A 21068-nucleotide genomic window follows, 5' to 3' on the forward strand; every position below is an offset into this window, starting at 1 on the left:
CCATAGCTGTGAGCAGCACGATAAAACGTTTCTCATGCCATGCAATCATTTCACAGCTCTGAATATTTTATAACCAATCTCTAGTCACGTCAAAGACAATTAGAAATACCCGATACACAAGAAATGTGACATTTCACGCTGACCATTGTGCCTATGAGGATAATTTATTTCTCCTACAGACATGTGAAATTCAGATCAAGGGACTTTAAGCTCATCAAAGATAAGACATGCCACTCTGCTGGATTTCAAAGAGAGAGAGAGAGAGAGAGAGAGGGGGGGGGGGAGACAGTTCAACTATAAGATAAAGAATGGGAGGATCAAAGCCACTAGTATCAACCTGTGTCTACACTGTGAGGCTAATCTGGAGACATCCTGTACCTACACTCCTACAGTACCAGCACTCAGATTTCCCAACTCCCGTAAACCTTTATTTGAAACGATTTAGAGTTATTACCAAAGCTCAACAGATAATGCGTTTAATTCCGACAACATTGTCACGGTACTTACCTTATATATTACAGCTTTTCCGGGGTTGCCGGCTCAGTCTAACGCACCACACACAGTCAGTGTGGTGTTTCCCTCATGCAGACATTATTTACCCAATCCGTTGTTCCTCGGCATAGGATGTGGAGATGATTTGGACTTAGAGGGAGGGAAGGAGAGAGATGTGGAGGGTGTGAGCGAAGAACACAGCAATGGAAAGAGTGAGAGAGACACAAGCGGACTGGCGGGCCCAGTAGAGACCCATGTTGCAGTCAAAGAGTCCTCTGTCCATTGCATTCCTGCTGACACCTACCTGGTCCCCTTCTTCCCACTGCCAGTTGGACAGAAAGGCCATCTGCCCAATGTCCTCAAGCGCTCCCGCGCATTCGAATACTACAGAACTCGCCAATAGAAAACTTTTCCGAGAACAGTCCATGTGTAGTATAAACATTTCATGTAATGTAGGCTTTTTTATGATGTGGCTTTCCACGGTATAACTGGCAGATATATTTTAATTGATAATAATTTATCAATAATATTAGTTAGCTTTATGATCCGCTTCAACACGAAACTCAAGGTCACCGGCAAGGAACTGTTTGCTTCAGTCTGGAGGCCCAGAACCAAAACATTCTCTCTGGACAGTCAAGGACAGACATGCAACTACAGTAGGAGACGTCATGCAACTACAGTAGGAGACGTCATGCAACTACAGTAGGAGACGCCATGCAACTACAGTAGGAGACGTCATGCAACTACAGTAGGAGACGCCATGCAACTACAGTAGGAGACGTCATGCAACTACAGTAGGAGACGTCATGCAACTACAGTAGGAGACGTCATGCAACTACAGTAGGAGACGCCATGCAACTACAGTAGGAGACGCCATGCAACTACAGTAGGAGACGTCATGCAACTACAGTAGGAGACGCCATGCAACTACAGTAGGAGACGCCATGCAACTACAGTAAGAGACGTCATGCATCTACAGTAGGAGACGACATGCAACTACAGTAGGAGACGTCATGCAACTACAGTAGGAGACGTCATGCAACTACAGTAGGAGACGTCATGCAACTACAGTAGGAGACGTCATGCAACTACAGTAGGAGACGCCATGCAACTACAGTAGGAGACGTCATGCATCTACAGTAGGAGACGACATGCAACTACAGTAGGAGACGTCATGCAACTACAGTAGGAGACGCCATGCAGTTCAACTACAGTAGGAGACGCCATGCAGTTCAACTACAGTAGGAGACGCCATGCAGTTCAACTACAGTAGGAGACACCATGCAGTTCAACTACAGTAGGAGACACCATGCAGTTCAACTACAGTAGGAGACGCCATGCAGTTCAACTACAGTAGGAGACACCATGCAGTTCAACTACAGTAGGAGACACTATGCAGTTCAACTACAGTAGGAGACACCATGCAGTTCAACTACAGTAGGAGACACCATGCAGTTCAACTACAGTAGGAGACACCATGCAGTTCAACTACAGTAGGAGACACTATGCAGTTCAACTACAGTAGGAGACACTATGCAGTTCAACTACAGTAGGAGACACTATGCAGTTCAACTACAGTAGGAGACACTATGCAGTACGTCTGAGGAAGAATTTGGTCACACTGTCACTTCTTCGAACCTGGACCAAACACGGAGCCCAAAGCTGCATCACGCCAGGATGTCAGAGACTATACATCACCATCTGCATCATCAATCATATACAAATAGAATAGCCAAACTATGGATTAGTCAGGATTTCATCATTTGGGTATTGAAAATAACGAGTTATCGATTTTCACTAATTGGGTAAACGATACATTTGGTAGAAAATAATTAATTAATAACAGTAACTTGCACATACAGTCGGTATGAGCCAATGATTCTGCATGAACAACATTCCCATGAGAAAGCAAGGGCACAATGCTCACACCACAAAGCAGAGACAGCTCAGGGGTCGTGCCCTCTGGGGCTGAATTAGGGGACAGGACAGAGAAGAGAAAGCTTTGTTTTGTTTTGTACAATACACGTGTCAGCTTCACCTTGGAATGGATCAATTCTTTGTTCTCTAACAGATTACAAAGATAGCGTAGAATACCTAAGCTTCCCGTGTCTTCACTGTACATCTACACTCTCCTCCTATCTAAATAAAGACACTGTAATTAGAGGAGAAAGAAAGGGTAGGAAGTGCTTTTCCAATTAAAAATTCACAATTAAAACTAGTTTAGTTCTGTATCTAACATTACCCCACCAGTGCCACCACCTGGGTATATCGTTTGTGAAATTGCCAATGCAAAGGGAATCTCGGACAAAACGTCCTTGTGGAAATAAAATAAAAATGTCCTTGCCTTATCATTCTTTATCACTTTTAGAAATCCGACATTAATATTAAAAGTGTGATGGATGGACAGACAGACAGATAGGACGATCGGGCGGATGGACAGGCGGACGGACGGAAGGACGGACTGCTTTGAGATGGGAGTGATGGCCTAATTCAGGGGTATTCAAATGGCGGCCCAAAATAATATATTTTTTTGAGGGGGAGAGAGAGAGAGAGAGAGAGAGAGAGAGAGAGAGAGACGGAGAGAGAAAGTGAGAGAGAGCTAATGAGGTATGGTGTGTGCGATATGAAGTGTGAGATTATCATAATAACAGTAATCCATAATCATATTCTATCATATTCAAGGGATTTTGGAGAGAAATGAGACAGACAGTCACCTTAGACCAGAGTACTGCAGGTGTGTGTGTGTGTGTGTGTGTGTGTTACAACATCAAACCACCAGCACTAGTCCCTGGCTGATCGCCACACCTGGAGCTCTACCTGCCACCAGGGAATCACTCGTCTTCAGGAGAAGTTCACAGAGAGGAGAGTACAGCGGCGTGCACAGAGGCACCGACGTGCCTCAGGACCACCCAACTCCACTGGTGCATTCCTTCCCCTGCCCCATCTGTGACAAAGTCTGCGGATCACGCATCGGTCTAGATAGCCACCTCGCCATGCACAGACGACAGACACAACAAATCACAAATCCTATTTGGAGCAACGTCACCGTCGACATCGACGGACTGCCATAAGCGAGTGAGTGAGTGAGTGAGTGAGAGAGTGTGTGTGTATAACACAATCATTCTACAGCTGTGGCCCCCGGCCCAATCTAGTTGAATACCCCTGGCCTAATTCCACACTGTTTCCCATGGATCCAATCAGGCTGCTGGCAAAGTCCATGCAGGGGGCCAAAGCACTGATTTGTGATGCTGTCCGACACACAATTATAACACTTAAAAGGAGCGATAAAACACGGTGCATTGTCCAAGAGAACAGGCCAAAACACAGACAAAGACACCCATAACTCCTTGGTGTGGGTGTATCAAACACCGCTTTAAGAACAACAAATAAATGCCAGGCCTGCACTGACTCATAGAGCACGAGTGTCCTGGGGCCAGTCCGGTAGGTTAATTGTGTGTGTGTGTGTGTGTGTGTGTGTGTGTGTGTGTATTGTGTCCTATCCCTCCACAGAGGGCTGTTGGAGTCTCCTCCAGAAGAAGCTCCTGGCTAGGTGCCTGACAGGAGTTAGCAGTGCCTGGGCTGCTGCCACCCTGGCCCTATCACTGCCTCTAACACTGCTACTGTACGAACAGCACATCTGCCCCTCTATACCAGCGCACGCACGCGCACACAGTGCCACACAGATACACAGCCCCCCCACTGCCACTGCAGATGAGGTAGCTTAGCCCTCACACACGCTGCTGGAGAAGCTTCAGATGACACACACACATACACCTACACGCACGTGCAATCACATGCATGCACGCACACAAAAGTGGTGGGGACACACATACAGTATGCGGGCAGCAGCATATGTATTTGCACAACACAAAACACGCGCACATGCATACGACTTGCACAAGCGCGCGAGCGCACACACACACACACACACACACACACACACACACACACACACACACACACACACACACACACACACACACACACACACACACACACACACACACACACACACACACACACACACACACACACACACACACACACACACACACACACACACACACACACACACACACACCAAATTGGTTCTATTCCCACTGAAACATTGCTGCGTTCTCCCAGGCCTGACTCCCGCCCGTCTCCAGACACACGGGTGCAGTGATTTGCGGCCGAGTGCAACCACCCAACCACCCAACAAAGCAAGAGGGAGCGAGGTAGCCTTTCGGTTTCCCTCATCCCTGCACCCTACATCCTGTACTCCCATCATAGCTGCCCAGTGTTTCGCCCTCTGACCACATATTTCATTATCCTTTGCACTTTATTATCTTTTCAATGACAGAGTGTGTTGTCCCACAGCGCAAATGTACCGTGCGGAAATTTATATTCACCATATACCCAGCCTACATTTGACCTGGACAGGAGGAGTGCTGAAGGAAGGCGTGATAAACCTGCACAGATTTGTCAGTAGAGCTGACATATCTTCCCTATAGGGTTTAAATGGCAATTGATCAATCAGTGCAGCTAAATTGTCCGCACTGAACTAGTGAGTAACCTCCATGCTTAAGCAACTTTAACAAATATGGATGATAGTCTGCCACCAAAACATAGTTGCTGCCGATGGTTTGGTAGAATTTACAGCAAAAGAGAGTGAGACATTGGAGTATATCCCAAAGAGAGTGATACATTGGAGTATATCCCAAATGTATTGAAAATTAATTTGCAATTGATTTCTGTCTGGACCCGACTTGTGTTCTCCACAGCTTGCGCGCAACGCACAAACATTTGTGGGTTCTCAAAATGCATTTTGTGCTCAAACACGAAGAATGTATTGAGCAGGATATTATATCTATACAGGTATATACTACCTTAGAATAGATGTACTGTAGACCTATTTGACAGTGCATAAACATAATTGCCTTGACATTAATGACCGCGTGACACGCGCGTGCACACACACACACACACACACACACACACACACACACACACACACACACACACACACACACAGCAGTCTAGTCTAAAGTGACTCATTTCTCTCCAAAAGCCCTTGAATATGATTAAGTATTACTGTCATTATGGTAATCTCACACTTCATATCGCACACATACCTGTAACTTTCATTAGCCCTCTTATTATTCGCCAGTTGAATACCACTGGGCTACTGCTAATGTCAGAGTGGGTTGCATTCTGTTCAGTTGTAGACATGTGCTTGTAGCCTACCTCTGAAATAACCAGTAACCTCCTTCATAATAAATCACACACACACACACACACACACACACACACACACACACACACACACACACACACACACACACACACACACACACACACACACACACACACACACACACACACACACACACACACACACACACACACACACACACACACACACACACACACACACACACGGCTCTGGGCAGCGATTTCTCTGTTGTGTCTGGTGTGACATGCTTTTATGAGACAGCTTTGAAACAAGAGCCTGGTTCTAAATTTAAGATGACATTAATGTGATTAATGTGATAGGTGGAAACAGACAGTTAAGCAGGGACTCAATCTATATATATTTTTTCCTTTTTCCATTTCTTTTTTTTGAATCAGGCGAGTGATGCGTTTCATCCACTCCTATTGTCTGCCCATGCTCCTTATGGCCGACCTAGCATGTCACTTTAATTTAGAGGGTGGTTACTCTGTCTCTGTCTACTGCTATAAAAGTAAAAGCATTAGCATTAATTTAACTGAGTCAAATGGGGATCCGATGGTAATTCCGACGGAGCATTAGTCCGACATGCGGGAACAACGGTCAGACTGGCGCTCGGCCATGCGCTGCTCCCGTGCTTGCAGTTATGGTTAGTTTAGGGTTTGAGGGAGGTTGTCGGTCTAGACTGTCGGACCAATAATAGTGTCGGAACTAAAGCCTGTACCCAGTTAAATGCCCTGTTGCCAGCACTGGACAGAAATGTGAATATAAAGTTACGGTACATTTGTAAGTTATAGGTACTAGTCCTTACCCGTTGTGAGATATTTGCCCTCCCCTTGTGGCCATGAAGGCTACTGCGCCCGGGTGCGTTTGTAATTGACTAATAAATAAATTAATAATCATTAATGTGTCAAATCGAAAAGTGGGAGTGATTGGTGCAGGCAGTAAGGAGTTATGGCACTGTTTCTGACAGACAGACACACACACACACACACACACGGACAGACACTCAGACATTCGGTTAATTATAGTATGATGTGTCCATAAAGGAGGTTAGGGCCAGGCCACAGAGAAGTTTGTATTCCATGGTAATAGAACATTACCATGAGACTCATGCACTCATTCAATCACAATCACATTACAGTATGAGATTAATGAACAGTGCTTTGCACTGACAATTGCATGACATCTAACAAAAGATATGAATGGAGTTTGAAGCACAATACATTGGTATGAAATTCTGCCAGATTGATTATACTATACTATTTTAGGGTGGGTAATGGCGTCAGGCAGGGGGGGATTTTATCCCCAGCCCTCTTCAATTTATATATGGACGGCCTGTCAATGCAGCTGGGGGGGTGCAGAACAGGTTGTATGATGGGTGATAATTAATCATTTTATGTACAAGGAATGACCTTGCCATACTTTCCCCAAGTAGCAGTGGGTTCCAACAGCTACTCAATATATGTACAAATTACGGTATTGACTTTGATATTCAGTATAATGCCAAGAAGAGCATGATACTCATACAGTATGTAGAACTAAAGAAGATCTGGAACTTAAGTTTCCTGCCTTTCATCTGTCTGGTCAAATTATGGGTGTGTCCAAAATTACAAAATATCTTGGGCATATCATAACAGATACCTTAGAGGATGACGAGGACATGTTTAGACAGAGGAGAATGCTTTATGTACAAGACAACATGTTGGTCCGTAAATTTCACCATTGTACTACGGATGTTAAGGTAAACCTATTTAGAGCTTATTGCACCCCTCTCTACACAGCTCCACTGTGGGTAAAGTACAAGAAGGAGAGCTTACGCAAACTGCAAGTAGCCTATAATGACTGTCTTCGTATCCTGTTAAAAAAAACCAAGGAGCACTAGAGCCAGTGGGCTTTTCTGTTCATTGGGACTCACTACTTTCATGGCTCTGTTGAGGAACTTGACATTTAAATTCATGAGCAGGCTGGATCACTCACTGAATGGACTCATTGGTCAGTTGACAGACCCATGCCGTAGTTCTGTAAGGTACACTTCTACCATCAGAGGACACTGGTATAAGTGCCTCGTATTTGTGATGTACTGTATTACCTTGTGGGCCACGAGCCTGTAATAGAGTTTATATATACCCCACTTGTCTCTGGTGGATAAAAAGTGAGATGTTTTTGTCATGTATCAACGGTGGGAAAAGCATATGTATAACCTTCATGTTAAATGGTCTCTGGAAATGAAGTGTATATGAATCAAAGTGACGAATTGAGCGTGTACCTACAGTGAAGAAAATAATTATTTGACCCCCTGCTGATTTAGTAAATTTGCCCTAATACAAAGAAATGAGCCGTCTATAATTTTTATGGTACTTGCATTTTAACAGATAGAGACAGAATATCAAAAAGAAAGTCCAGAAAAAAACATTATATAAAGGTTATAAATGAAATTCCATTTTATCAGGTGAAATAAGTATTTGATCCCCAAGCACATCATGACTTAATACTTGGTGGAGAAACCCTTGTTGGCAAGCACAGAAGTCAGACGTTTCTTGTAGTTGGTCACCAGGTTTGCACACACCTCAGGAGGAATTTTGTCCACTCCTTTTTACAGATCCTCTCCAAATCCTGAAGGTTTCGAGGCTGTCGCTTGGCAACTCGAAGCTTCAGCTCCCTCCACAGATATTCTATGGGATTATGGTCTGGAGACTGGCTAGGCCACTCCATGACCTTAATGTGCTTCTTCTTGAGCCACTCCTTTGTTGCCTTGGCCGTATGTGTTGGGTCGTTGTCATGCTGGAAGACCCATCCACGACCCATCTTCAGTGCTCTGGTTGAGGGAAGGAGGTTCTTGTCCAAAATCTTACCGTACATGGCCCCGTCCATCAACCCCACAACGCGGTGAAGTTGTCCTGTACCCTTAGCAGAGAAACACCCCCAAAGCATAATATTCCCACCTCCATGCTTGACGGTGGGGATGGTGTTTTGGGGGTTTGTATTCAGCATTCCTCTCCCTCCAAACATGACGAGGCGAGTTGATGCCAAAGAGTTGAATTTTGATCTCATCTGACCACATCAACTTCTCCCAAGCCTTCTCAGAATCATTTAGGTGTTCATTGGCAAACTTCAGACGGGCCTGTATATGTGTTCTTGAGCAGGGGGACCTTGCGGGCACTGCAGGATTTCAATCCATTACGGCGTAATGTGTTACCAATGGTTTTCATCCCCACCATCAAGCATGAAGGTGGGAATATTATGCTTTGGGGGTGTTTCTCTGCTAAGGGTACAGGACAACTTCACCGCTTTGTGGGGTTGATGGAAGGGGCCATGTACCGTAAGATCTTGGACAAGAACCTCCTTCCCTCAACCAGAGCACTGAAGATGGGTCGTGGATGGGTCTTCCAGCATGACAACGACCCAACACATACGGCCAAGGCAGCAAAGGAGTGGCTCAAGAAGAAGCACATTAAGGTCATGGAGTGGCCTAGCCAGTCTCCAGACCTTAATCCCATAGAAAATCTGTGGAGGGAGCTCAAGCTTCGAGTTGCCAAGCGACAGCCTCGAAATCTTCAGGATTTGGAGAGGATCTGTAAAAAGGAGTGGACCAAAATTCCTCCTGAGGTGTGTGCAAACCTGGTGACCAACTACAAGAAACGTCTGACTTCTGTGCTTGCCAACAATGGTTTCTCCACCAAGTATTAAGTCATGATGTGCTTGGGGATCAAATACTTATTTCACCTGATAAAATTAATTTATAACCTTTATATAATGTTTTTTTCTGGACTTTTTTGTTGATATTCTGTCTCTGTTAAAATGCAAGTACCATAAAAAATTATAGACAGCTCATTTCTTTGTATTAGGGCAAATTTACAAAATCAGCAGGGGGTCAAATCATTATTTTCTTCACTGTATAGGGCTTGAAGTTATGAGTGAAAGAAGTGGGGAGACAAATTGTGTTGATTTTCTGGGCATAGAAGCTCATTACTTAGGCAAAAAGCAAAATGGTGATTAACTTTGCCGGATTGAAATGCATTTCTTAATCAAAAGCCAGATTGCTTCCAGGGCGAATGAGCTCAGGATGCACCGCCCCGTAAACTCAAGTGAAAAGATTGAAAAATAAATGGGCTAAAGAGCACAGGGATATATTCAACCCTGAACAGTCAAATGCACAAAAGCAATCCAATTCCACAGCAAAGTAAGTATAATAACCCAAAATATCCAGTCTGTCATTGATGTGCCTTACACTGACAGAGAAAACTTTCATATTGAAATTTCCTTTAAGAATGTCTGTTTTCTTTCCTTCCTTCCTTCCTTCCTTATTTTTCTTGCCAATTTAGTCATTATGCTAATACCCACCAAGTGTGAAAAATTCCCTGTCCCTGTCAGCCCCTACTATTTGGTTTGGGGACAGTGTGGACAACCATGAAGCAGTGTTGCCAACTCGTGAGAGAAATAAGACAACCCACCTCCAAAAACTAGCCCAAAACCAGCCAACTCTTGGCGAGAGAAATAAGCCAAATCTTCAGTCGAAAAACAAGCCTAAACAAGCCCAATAATATCACCATATAATCATCATACTATAATTGACCGAATGAGTGTGTGTGTGAGTGAATGTGTGTCCGACCACATTTTATCTCCTCATTATCTCCTCATTGCCTGCACCAATCGCTCCCACTTTTCACACAGGCATTGACCATATGAATATGGAGGGCGTAACGGAGCCCTTTTTTCGATTTGACACATTAATGATTATTAATTAATTTATTAGTGAATAAAAAACGCACCCGGGTGCAGTACCCCCCGCAGCCACAGGGCGGCAAAACTCCTCTCCCCAGAAATCACGTGTCACCAGTGAATTGCATTTTGGGACGGTCACTGATTAATACTGGGACACAGTTTTCCGCGTAACTTCAGTTGTTTCGCCTGCTGTCAATTTTGCTCGCGAGTTTTCCGCCTAACTTCAGTTGTTTCGCCCGCTGTCAATTTTGCTCGCAATAGACAGCGGCCGAGCGATCGGGATATTTCCAACCCCCTTACGCATCGACACAATTACTACATACAACAAACAACATGCCACGAAGAACAGCCTCAAGGACCCTAGCGCATTCTTCCACGCACCTATACCCTTTTTCACACCGCCCCCAGCCAACGGAGGTTGTGTGTGTGTGTGTGTGTGTGCAGACTACTTTCGCTGTGAGCATGTGCGTGTGTGTAAACTACTTAAGCTGTGAGTGCGCACGTTCGTATGTGTGCGCGTGCGTCATCGCGTGGCCGTTTTCACTTTTCAGTTAGCTATAAACACAACACGAGATATAACTGTCTTGAACATAAGCCACACACACACAGCGTGAAGTGGCTACAGCGCACGCTCTGGTGAAAACAGCTAATCTACAAGCTCACAACATCACAGGTTGCAAAAGCCATGAGTTCTCTCAAGCCAAAGCTCACAATTGAGACCGTTTTGGACGCAAATCCACCTGCAAATTGGATCTGTGCGACTGTCCATATATAGCTGCATGTCAAACTGGGGGTCCTTGATACTTTTCAAATGGGCCTCTGTGGGCTAATAAGTGTAAATGCTGCGGTCCTTGCTCTTGCCATGAAAACGTTTCCCTACCATGCATTTGGAAGAATACTTTAATGTTATACTGCTGTTTTTATTCATAAAAAACCACACACACACACACACACAAATCTATTATACAAGTTAAAATATATCAGAACGGGTAAGGACTAGTACTAATAACTAAATATTTGATGCATTTATCATTATAAATTCTATGCATGTGCATGTCCATAATTGTCTCCACCAGGCCGAAGGCATGGGGGGAGAGTATGTTTTGCACTCCGTCCGTCCGTGTGTGTGTCCGTCCGTCCACCTCAAGGTGGCGCTATAACTGGCCGAAAAGTGTTTTTACCTCTAACTGCACGGATCTGTGGATAACTTTGTATGCCAACTCCCTAGAGGCCAAGGAAAAACCTTTGTCTGGAATTTTTCACATCTGCTCTTTATAGCACCACCAGGAGGCTGACATATGTAAAACACATTTTCTATTATTACTCCTTCAGATTTTATCCACATTTCACGCAAATCGGTACACATGATCTCCATAGTCATGTGATCAAGACAGGTTTGTTTGATTTCTCATATTCCATCCTGATTGGCCAAGATTGGCTCCTACAGTTTTCAGGAGTAGCAAATCGCCACAACTCCTCAACGCAGCATCCGATTGCGATGAAACTGTGCACGCATATTCCCACTAGGCTGAGGAAGAATCCTGGTGGAGACCTGTGCCCAGAAGGGCACTTTTTCTAGTTATGAATGTTTTGGTCATTTATTATACTATTCCACACGTAGTTGAGACACCAGACTGATTTTGTCACTCAATGTGATTCATACTCCCCCCAAACCTATGGGTATTTATACAGTAGTATCAAAGAAATGTTGGCTTGTTTGATATTCAAAACAAGCCACAGAATTTTTTAAACAAGCCCAAAACACAGCAACCCGCGACTCGGGGAAAAACAAACCCAACAAGCGGACTTGGCAACCCTGCCATGAAGTTGCAAATGGCTTCTTTTCACCTCACCTCAGGATTTTCACATACACCCCCAGTTCCACTCCCTACTGAACAGGCACCTGACCCAGCTATAGGAGACTCTAGTGCAGCGACAGAGTATTCCCACTCCTGACGGCCTTCTATCTGCCAACAAAGCCAATTGTATTTGTTGGAGAAGACATCCACAACAATGTCTGTGTATAGTATATAGTGTTGTTGTCCCAGTGTCTCTGGTACAAGGCTTACATGGCAAAAATCTACAGAAAAGTAGTAACCCCAGAAGAGGATTCAAAACACTTGGAATGGAATCTCTCAACCAATTATTCTGCCTTGCCTTTTAACTCAACCCCAAGAGTGTTTTAAGGATTAGCTCAATAAATTAACACTATCCATCTCAATAGTTATTATTGTGGCCTTTGTAGTTGCATTATTTGGAATGTACATATTTGAAAATCAAAAGCCTCATGTCATGAGGAAAGGGACTTTGTTTATTAGAGATGTCTGCTGTATGTTTCAAACAATTAAAAGGACAAAAGAAAAACGGAAATCAACACAACACATTTGCTCTCATTTGAAATATCTTCTTTGTGACAAATGCCTCATCCACAATGTTCAAACATAATTAATTAATTAAGGAAATACATTTAGCTCAAAGCAATAATTCAGAGTTAGTTTGCAAATGCTGAGTAAAAGCCAGACAGGCAACTGTATTCTAACATGCAGTGATGTGTGGAGAAGGAAAGCCTGTCTCAGGGAGGAGGTAATTTATTAATTCCCAATAGAGATCCTTGCTAATTAAGATGGGTTTCTTCCTCTGTAAACCCTGTGATGTGAATTGTTGTATCTGGGGAGAATGCATAGACAGTATGTGGGCGGCTGGTCTTTCTTGCTTCTTTCCCTTAAAAAAAAAAAAAATCACTGAATATAACTTTAAAGGTATATTCAGTGATTTCACTTAATTCAAATATAACTTATTTTTTTGTTTTGTTGCGATTATCCTCCCTACTATAGAGTGTGCGGACCATATACTGTAAGGAGTTCCTCCCTGTCCCCAGTTAACCCCTGGGGGTCAACAAACCTTAGGTTTCGTTTTTGGCTAGGTTGGCCCAGCCTTCATCCAATCAGGATAGAGAGGGGCCTTCCGCCAATCATGATCGAGCAGGGGCGGGCCTTTGTGTGCGTGCTGTTGGCCTGTTGCACGTCCTCCCCACTGTAGTGCGTGCATGTGCACATCTTGTTACCGGGGGGTTTTCCAAATCACCCAAATCACTGAATGCTCCTTTAATACAGGACTTTGACTTACTTTTTAGAGTACTTCAATGAATGAATATCTGCTGTGTACTGTAATAAATGCCCCAGCCACAAAACAAAAACACTAATCAGCTGGAAAAGAGCGCTGGCGTGTCCAGCACTTTAAATATGTGCATTTGAAAGCCAAGGATCTCATTATAAGAACGCGATGGGGCTTTTGACAGGGTCGTCTGTGACATTTGGCTCTCTGCTTCACCATCCACACTGGCAGGGCTGTCAGACTTGTCACTTCCTATTTGCTGACGGAGCCACTATGATTCCTTGTGATGGAAGGCCGGCTGACAGCTTGTTGTCCAATGAAAATAATGGCAATGAATAATAAAGAATCTCTCAAAGTCTACAATATGAGATTGAGACATAAATCAGAGCTTGATTAAGCAAGGGGTACAGAGTTTAATGGTAGCATACTTGACCAAAATAATTTGCTTCTCTCACAAGGTAAAACTATAGCCATTTGTTAACGAGCTAGGGCTTTGTCTGTTTTCTTCTCATAAACAGAAACAAGTCCAGTCTCAAAATATGTTGATCGATGTGCCAATAAGACAGCACAAACAAAATGGCAAAACTGTGGGACGAAAATTGGGACACACACCGAGGCTTGGTTGCCAGAGGCAAGCACTGTACTCTCTTACATGAGAACATGAAGGTTCTTACTACATTTACCTAAAACCTCAACCTAAATAACAAATTAGCCATGGGTGGAATCAATGTCCAGCAAGCCCCTGCATGCTGCTGATTAATTGCACTTACTGTCTGTTACTGTAGATTGCAGAATAAAGGTACAGCAAGAGAAAAGAGGAGAGTAATTTGTTTCTATGACATGAATCGAGGCAGCGTTTCATTGCCTTAATGAAGCACTAATGATGGCAGACAGCTTAAAATATTCAGGTAACACTTATCCTTTGTGAAACACTGAGACCTGCATTAACATATAAGCTCACTGCTGGTTACCTTCCTTGATACCGTTAATTCAAGGTCTGTGCAGATGGGACTTATTTTGATTTATTTCTGTTTCAAATCAAAGCACAGTGGATCCTCAACCACAAGCCCTCTTCACGGCTCCATATATCACTATATAACGTGGGATTGGACTGTAATGGACTGGATGGAGCAGAGCTGAGTAGGCCCGGTGAAGACATTCCCTGAGAAGACTGGCCTTTGGAAGAAGAGGAGGAGTAGGCAGAGGAATGGTTGGAAAGAACAAATCTGACATTTAAGAAGAAAGGCTATCCAATGTAGCATCAGAGGTGAGCTTGGATAATGCCATTTGATTTCAGAAAGTTTGCAGACAATGTTAAGGGAGTACTTTCCCCACACAGAAAAACCAGTCCAAGCTGTAATGAACTGCATGGTCAAGACTTGTTGAGAAATTCCTCGTCTGAGAAAGAGCGAAGACAGTCAAAACATCACCTTGGTGGTAATCAATTAAAGGCACTATAGCATGATACAGTCGGCAAACCCCGTTTCTATTTCATGTGTTTTTCTGTCCAGTATCTAGGATTGAATTTTTTGGATGTGCATGTTTGTAAACTTTTTCACAGCCTGTGAACCATTCTTAAACAGGTATAAAAGCAAAACAGCTGAAACGAGGAATGCACTGATAACTCCATTGGTGCTGCTGAATATCGTATCGAAAAAATCGGTACAACTGTACGGCATGGGCGTCCCCGGGGGGGTCCCTGCAACATCCAGACCCCCAGGAACGCGCCCAGGGGCCCGGCCCGGTTCCGGCTAGCCACCCCACGTCCGAAATGGTCGAGAAATGACAGTTATCGTGCTGGCCCGCATACGGGGACACGTACACAATTTATGCGGCAAAATAGATATATAATATAATCACTTTTAAAAAAGTGATTAACCTACACCTACACCCTATGGTATTGGTTTGGTTCTCAAAGTGGGGTCCAGCAGTTCCAGGGGGTCCCCAGCTAAATTGATGAATATCATACATATCTATTTAACCACTTTAATCATACACATTGGCTATTTGAAAATAGCCGATCTACAAGCTCACACACAAAATATTTTTCAGATGGGGGTCCGCAGTCAAATACATATTCATTTATATTAATTTAGAGGTCCTTTAGTGAGCACTTCAAGGCAAAAAGAATACCTCATGTCATTCCTTAGAGAAGTGAAACGGTTTATGTTGTGGTTTTTAACCTCTCTCTAAAGGGATTTAAAATGTTATGCTTGCAAGTGTCTGCTTCCATGGAATACTATAACTTTTTGCTGAGGAGTTTGTTTGCTGGATATGTTTTTGAACGTGGCGTAGTTTACAAGGAGTACTGTATGCTACCATCAATGGATGCACGTCGCTCAAAGTAGGATTCACTTTAAATTGTCATTATGAAAGTTACTTGAATTTTGGCGGAGCAGATTAATGTAGGCTACATTATAGAGCAAAGGAGAACATTGACGGACGGTGTAGAGTGCAGTCAGCACGCGTACATGCGCACACACGCGCGCACACACTCGCGCACACAGTGTGTGTTTTTGCAAGTATGAAGTGTCCGTCGGCGAAACTGGAGGAGTTTGAAAATAATGTTCGTTTGGTCCTTGTCCCTTCTTACCGAGAATCCAAAATAGTTCCATGACACTGACGTACAGTTTCTTTTGGGAACTAGCCCTTCCTCAACCTATATAATTGGCCGTCCATTTCTTTCGTCTTTCTTTGATTATTCTGAGCGGAGCGCAGTGAGTGTGCGACGTGAGTGTAGACAAACGCGGGGACTTTGGCAGTGCTCAGAACACAGCCGATCTATAAGCAAATATGCCTTGCATTGAAGTGCAGTAGCGACGCGTTGTTAGCTTGTAGATTTGTTATTTTTTGTGAACGAAACCGTCGTACTGCAGAAGTAAAACATTACATATCATAGAACGTGCATTCACTGCATCTGATGCAGCAAATTTATCGTGATGGAAACGATAACTCTAAAAAGCTGTATCGTGGAGACATTGTATCGTCCCGACGATATTTATCACCATACTGTACCTCCCACCAGGCTACAGCACCGGGAGAGCTTTGATCTGCTATCTGGCAATGAAGATCTAGTCGCCTGTCAAGATGTCTGTATGCATTTCCTTTCCTCCTCTGAGTAGCCTTATTTTGCCCTCATGATGCTAACTCATTGCAAAGTCAGAAGAACACACACAGAGAGCACTGACAAGATCTCATGGAATAAATATAGGCCTGATTCCCACCTGAACCTAAAGGGAACCATATGGGCCTGAGCGAGACAACATTCACCAAAGTACTTCCATATTATTCATTTGGGCAATTTTCAATACTGCATTTCATGTACAACAGTACAAATACTTCTTATTAACCACTTTCAGCCTGTAACGGACCCAGGTCCAGGCGGAACGCAGAAGCCAGGGTCTTCCGGCTGCAATAGAGTGGGCTATTTAAGTCCAGTTCAGTGTGAGCAGCAAAAGGAATTGTTTGGGGAATCGCACCAACAAAAGTGAAATGTTTGGTACGAAACACGGACGGACAAACTGTTCAGAACTCAAAGAATTAGCACCTAGCTGGAAGGGGGAAAAAGGTATTATTTGTTTGGATGATTTGATTGATTTCTTGGTACCGTTGTTGTTCACTGGATCTTTTTATTGTGTATTGTTATGATGGGCTGGTTTATATGATGGATTGTGTACTGTAGATTATTGGAAATGTAGGCTATGGGAAATGCATTTGTGGTGCTTTAGAGTTTTATATGAAATTTAACGATACGTATTGTGAGGTTATTGATGCAATAATGTTTATTGCTTGACTTTTGAAAATGGTTAAAATCATCAGTCAAGCTTTTAACTGCTTAATTTTCACCTGGGTCCGCTATACAGCCTACCATTTGTCATTTTAGGTGGGAAATTCTCAAATAAAAACAATAATAATAAAGCAAAACAAATAATAATTGTGACTGTAGGCCCCAGAATCACCCGCTCGTGAACGTAGCTCCATGTAAAACTGAAAAGGCTGTCAGTCCATCAGTCCGTCACGCCACCATATATGGCCGGCAGTCCCTCACGCCTCGTGACGCCTCAAACCCTTATATCTCCATATATGGAGCTGACCTGTTCTGACATTCCATATGTTGATCCTTCCCAACCCGTCCTTCCTCTTCGATGTCTCCCTTTTGACTGATACCTGTCCATTCAAACTCTAGACAGGCTCGCCCCAAAGTTTTTAGCGCAGCTGTGCCCGGCATCTGGTGAGAACAGGCCCGAAAATTAAGGCCCGGCCCTACCTGGGCCCACATCAAACCCTGTACACTCAAGACACCCCCGCTGCCACCCTTAGATCTCCATATATGGTGCTGCTGACCTGTTCTGACATTCCATGTGTTGATCGGACCTCATCAAACCCTGTACCCTCAAGACACGCTCCATATATGGCCAGTACAGAATTCATTCCATATGTTTATCTGACCCCCCATGCCAAAGCAGTCAGCCGTCAGCCATGCATATGCGTGCAGCCGTGCACGCCTACTATAAATGTGCCACGTCTCTGTCTGCGTGTGCGTGTGTGTACGGTTGTAATGCAACGTAACTCGAGAAGCGTTTGACCCACCGACTTCACATTCAACACACGTGATCCACACCCCTGCAGGGAGTGCAGTGCCCGGTATAGAGTCGTTCGGACCCACGGTTCTCCAGAACCACCACAAAAGGCTCTGGTCAGGCTCTGCCAGTGGGCCTAATGAGGCCAACTCCTTTCACCTGTGCAATTTCCAGCCTCTGCCTCAGCCAATTGAGGCTCAACCAACAGGAATTATATTTTGGAGCACACGTTACATTTGTATCCACTGATTCTCACTAAGCCAGACTACAAAACTGCTCAAGTTGATCCCATTCTAGTAGGCAACCGTATTGTCAAAGCACATTGGCACACATAATACTAACACACCCATTGTATTTGGGGAAATTCATATTTCACCCCAGGTAGGGCGGATGGGAGCTTTAAGATATGGGCCGAGAAAGGGATTAAACAATGGAAGGATGTTTTTGACAAAAGGGGGGAATCTACTCTCTTTTGATGAACTAGCTGTTAAATACAATTTACCTCGTACACACTTCTTTAAGTATTTACAACTCAGAAGCTTTCTAGGGGTTAAACAGGTGAATTCTTTGACACTCCCTCCCCTGTCAATAATAGAGAAAGAGCACATAAGAAACCCCTTTAATATCATCAATCATTTCTGATTTATACTCTATGTTAGTAGAATTCTCTCCTACAAGAGGAATTGACATTGGAAGAGTGGAGCACGGCCTGTATGGAGGCTCAATCCCAGACGGGTAACACTCGGTTTAAAACTATTGCAATTATAATTGGCTGATGAGGGTTTATATAACTCCAGAGAAATTAAATAAATTTTGTGTAGATATTCCAGATACTTGTACCAAATGTGGTAAAGACAAAGGTACACTTTTCCATTGTCTGTGGGCATGCCCAAGAGTGAAAGAATTCTGGGAAGAAGTAAGATTCAGAAGATATTGTTGATAAATATTGAGCTTGAACCGAAACTGTTTCTATTAGGTCTTTACCCACCTGGCCATAAGATTCAGAGTAGCGAACAAAGCTTTTTAGATTTATGTTTACTACAAGCCAAAAGGGCTATAGCTTTATCGTGGAAAAAGATAGGCAAACCCATTATTGCACAGTGGTTTAGGGAGCTATCATTGTGTCTTCCTCTGGAAAGAATCACTTATATGAAGAATAAACAAAATATGTTTGATAAAATATGGGGACGGTTTATCCAATTTATTACGGTTAATGATTTATCTTATTTAATGGTGGAAACATGGTCAGTGTCCAGATTGAGGTTACCATGTCCACAGACCATGTTAAAGAATGGGGCAAACTGCAAGAATGAAGGGTTGCTTCTGCATCGATGCTGGAGGGTGTCACTGTTGATGAGAGAAGTGAATGTCAGAGAGAGAGAGAGAGAGAGAGAGAGAGAGAGAGAGAGAGAACAACAGAGACAGTGAGAAGAGGTTGGTGAATTTGATAAATGAGTCAGTCACCAGGCGCTGCCCTCCTGTGCAGATCTTTCATTTAGCAACCAGGCTACCAGAAACACCTTTTCATTCTTGCCCTTTTCAAAATCTTGCCTACTTTTCAACAAATGTAAAGATTATTCTTGATGTACCTTTCCACATTTATTTGAGCCGTGTGCATGTTTACAGAGACAAGCATTTCTCACAAACATCGCCGTAGATACCCATGACTAATGGAGGCGAGACCTGAAGCATGCTGCATTATATTTCTCAGTTGAAATTTAACCCCCCACCCAGAGAGCAGGTCCTTAATCACGTCCGTTAAGCAGACTCATAAAGCATCGTGATAGACCTCCGTGGGGCTCTTTTTCCTGGGTAAACAATACCATCACTCTGTCATGGCACTGAATTAAGCATGTAATTAACATTTGTATTCGGGGCTGAGAACAATAGTTCATCTTGATTCAAAGTAAAATGGAACGACGCCCTGCAGAGAAATGCTACGTCATTTTTGCAAAGAAAAATAAAACAGTTTTGGCTCGAAGCGATAGTTAAGAACAGCAGATGAAGACGCTGTGGGGAGGAATTTGTGAGGAACCAAAATACACAAACAACCTCCAAGAACCACTTTGTTCCTCACTACTCTGACAAAGAAAAGCAGAGGACCTTGCTCCAGAGAGAACAGAACAATGGCACATGGCATTCTGCTTTTGTGTCAGCATGCAGGCAGGCAGGGGAGAGATTGAGAGCCGGCGGACAGTAATGTTTATCCTCATTCTTCAGTAGGAGAAAGGAGCAGGCTAGTGGAAGTGGTGAGGCGACTCAGGCGAGTGAAGTATCGTGACTGCAGCTGTTGAAATGTTTAATTAACCACTCCTAGCCTCTTTTTGGATGCGTCGCCAAACACACACACCTATTCCACCTTTGAAGAAAGAATTGCCTGCCTGAATTATTCGTTTCCTTAACTAAATGTGAATGACAAACGTAATTTCGATATCGGTACTAGGGGAAAAGCAGAGCGGGACGCAGGGCCAGAGAGATAGAGAGCCTGCGAACGTGCGATGGGAAGAGGCCATGAGAAACTTTGAAAACAGCAATGTCTTCCCGCCTGAAGGCAGCCAGCCTGCTACCGTTCTCTGGAGAGGGGGAACAAGAGAGCAAAGGAGAGGGAGAACAGGGGCTGTCTGGCTTTGAAGATCATATCGGTTCCAGAGCGTACTGCGTTTGGTAACCAGTCGGCCGGCCCGGAACACAACGCAATCTCTTTCTAGTTTGAGTTGCCTCTCTCTCCCCTGTTCCCTCAATCTCATTCCCTTTCTCTCACCAGTCTAGAACTCTAGGGAAGGACTGAGTGACACAAAAAGCAGACTTTGGTTCATATCTCATATATAATTTCATTAATTCCATCAGGCTATAGTATACTACACCAATACCAGCGTTACTGTTTACCTACTGTATATGTGCATGCACGCACACACACACACACACACACACGTACGAGACAGGGAAAA

General features: G+C 43.8%; 1 protein-coding gene across 4 annotated transcripts in view; it reads right to left on the reverse strand.

Annotated features, from left to right (window-relative positions):
• drp2 (dystrophin related protein 2) overlaps positions 1–21068 on the reverse strand; it is a 200136-nt gene that overhangs the window by 119287 nt on the left and 59781 nt on the right. Inside the window, exon 1 of one of the 4 annotated variants that reach the window (XM_083785281.1) lies at positions 508–642. The exons of the other annotated variants lie outside the window; for them this stretch is intronic. The gene's annotated coding sequence lies outside the window, so the exon portion shown is untranslated. Of the gene's footprint in view, positions 1–507; positions 643–21068 lie in introns of those variants that run through there. 4 annotated transcript variants of the gene reach the window in all.

This window comes from Protomyctophum parallelum (assembly GCF_964188405.1).
Source record: "Protomyctophum parallelum genome assembly, chromosome: 16".
Taxonomy (NCBI): domain Eukaryota; kingdom Metazoa; phylum Chordata; class Actinopteri; order Myctophiformes; family Myctophidae; genus Protomyctophum; species Protomyctophum parallelum.